Source organism: Myotis davidii, unplaced genomic scaffold (assembly GCF_000327345.1).
Source record: "Myotis davidii unplaced genomic scaffold, ASM32734v1 scaffold539, whole genome shotgun sequence".
Taxonomy (NCBI): domain Eukaryota; kingdom Metazoa; phylum Chordata; class Mammalia; order Chiroptera; family Vespertilionidae; genus Myotis; species Myotis davidii.
The window spans coordinates 1,244,834-1,247,912 of record NW_006290028.1 but is presented as its reverse complement, the minus strand read 5'-3'; positions in this window follow the sequence as shown (position 1 = coordinate 1,247,912).

The window sequence follows — 3,079 nt, the reverse complement described above, 5'->3', positions numbered from 1 at the left end:
TAAACACATTCTGAGAAGACAGCACCAACTGCAAGTTGCAGAAGAAACTCAGGGCAGTTGAGACAGCTGAACAGTCTCTTTAAGATAAGCAGGAGCTATCACACACAGCTGAGAGGGTGTATGATCTTCAGATTTTTCTACCTCAGCAAGTTGATTTACTTGGTGCTTCTTAGCAGTTTTGTATGCAGTTCTTGCAACTGTACCTCCTATCCTGCTTACGAAAATGTCCCTTTTTATGTAGCAGAAACTTAAAACAGCTGACATTGTAAAGATGGAAAAGCAGTCTGCTTTGGCAAAGGATCAAACAGTATCACATTCTACTACATGGTCTCCTTCCATGAATTTACTCCTGGGATTTGCCTATTGCCCAAAGGAGATCTCCAAAGAAGGCTTAGAAGGGATGTGTTTTCATAATGAAGGAGAAGAATAAAAAATTTGCATTCACCTCTTACATATAACTTCGTTTTTGTAGAGAATTTTTCACACTCCCTTTTTTCTGAGGGGAAGATGTAATAATCTTTGTATATAATCCAGTGCATATTGCGGGACATAATAACAGCAGCACTGCTTTGCATTTTCTACATTGCTTTAGAGTTTGTCAAGTTCTTTTGCATACACTGCCTTATGCAATCTTTATATCAACCTGTGATGTAGATATTATTTTATTACAACCACCATTTTATGAATGATAAAATAAGAGTCATGGAGCACAAATGCAGATGATCTAAAAACTACTATTTGGCTTCAGATAACATTAAATGATTGCTTCAATGTCATATACATTTAAAAAATTATCTGTAACTATGGTTAATATTAAAATCTAGTATAACATCATAAAAAAATAAGTGCTTTGTAATCATATACTCTAGCCCCTTTTTCAGGTCTGATTCTAACTCTAATTGGGTAACCTAGGACAAGTGACAAGCCTCTGAACTTGTTCCCTTATATAACAAATAAAAGATGTATTTTAGACCTTTGTGCAAGAATTAAATTATATAGCATGTTATAAATTGTCCTTAGGAGAATCCTTGAGGTGCGACTCAATAAATTACACTAATTTTACTTTATTTTGGTGGTTGTTGGTATTGCTATTGTTATTATATAGAAACTAGAGAACTGGTGCATGAAATTCATGCGCAGGAGGGGGGTCCTTAACCCGGCCTGCACCCTCTCACAAACCGGGACCACTGGCTCCTAACTGCCCACCTGCCTGCCTGCCTGATCACCCCTAACCACTCTGCCTGCCTGCCTGATGCCCCTAACTGCTCCCCTGCCTGCCTGATCACCCCTAACCCCTCTTCCTGCCTCCCTGATGCCCTTAACTGCTCCCCTGCCTACCTGATCACCCCTAACCTCTCTGCCTGCCTGCCTGATCGCCCCTAACCAGCTCTGCCTGCTAGCCTGATCACCCCCAACTGCTCTCCCCTGCCAGCCTGGTCGCCCCTAACTGCCCTCCCCTGCTGGCCTGGTTGCCCCTAACCATCTCTGCCTCAGCCCCCGCCACCATGACTTTGTCTGGAAGGATGTCCAGATGGATTTCTGGAAGACGTCTGATCTAATGAGCATATTACCTTTTTATTAGTATAGATTACCAGATAGTAAAGTTTAATCAGACTAGGGCAAAAAAAAGAGGGGGGGAGAGATATTTAAGTGAAAACAATTGTGAATCAAGTTAATGTCTTCACATTTTATTTTTCACTTTTAGAATGTTATTTTGAGCAGACAATTATAATAGCCTTGGATTAGCATGAATCCATCCATATTACTAAATAATTTGGGGGTCTAGATGGGCATTCTCAAACTTTATCACCACAAAATGAAATAAGCTATCAATAAATGTGAGGAAGTCAAAATTTAAAAATGAAAACTTATCACATGAGCCCAAAGCACTTCTTTCTCATAATGTTTCCAACTGTAATGGAACCTAAATGTCCATCACTGTACTTATTCTTTCTACTTAGATGCTTTTAGGATGTGTTAGTACATTTCTGCCATAGAAGCAATTTAAATGATAAACAAGATCAACACAAATTATCTTTCCTTGTTTACTTTATCATATAAATTACTAGAACTTTTCAAGAAAGAAAAATAGAAAGGAGCAATTGTAGTATGATTTGCCTTATAATGTGGTCTCCCACGATGATATTAACCATATTAGCAAGTAATATATGAATATGTCGTAGAGGAAAAAGAAGCTTTAAAATTTAAGTAACATTTTTATAATGAAAATATCAAACATAGACAAAACATAGAGAACACATTAATGAACTCCCTGTGCCTGTCACCCAGTTTCAACAATGACCATTCAGTGGCCAATCTTGTTTCCTGTACAAACCTGCATATCTTCCTCTCCACACTCCTTAAATCATATCTCAGTCATCATATAATTTAATTCATTAACATTTTAACTCTAAAATATAATGGCTTTTCTAAAATTTGCAACCATACCATTATTATGCTCCCAAAATGAATAATACATTCTCAAAATTATTGAACATCCAGTAGCTCACATTTTCCCAAGTGACTCATAATTTCACTTTTTAGCAGTTTAAAATTGGTTGTATGCCCAAAGTTTTATGTTTTTCAATCTTTCTCTCTTCCTTTACTATTTGTTGAAGACAAGGTCATTTTTCTTTTTTTTGTCTGATTTTTTTTTTATTGCTTAAAATATTACAACAAGTAGTACATTTGTCTCTCCCCTCCCCCCCCAGTGTCTTGTGTCCATTGGTTATGCTTATATGCATGCATACAAGTCCTTTGGTTGATCTCTTACCCGCCAACCCTCCCCAGCCTTCCTTCTGTAGTTTGACAGTCTGTTTAATGCTGCTCTGCCTTGGACGGATTGCCCAGAGGAAGAGCAGAAGGAACTCCTTTGTCACACCTTATGTGATATTTTAGAAAGTGCCTGTTGTGACAACTCTGGATCATACTGCTTCATTTCATGGTTAAGAGGAAAGACAGCCGAGGAAAATGCTAGTATTTCTGGGAGTCCTGAAGAGTCTAGTTGCCAAGTGGAACATTCTTCTTCTGCCTTGGCTGTCAAAGAGCTTGGCTTTGAGCAATTTCATTCATTAATTCA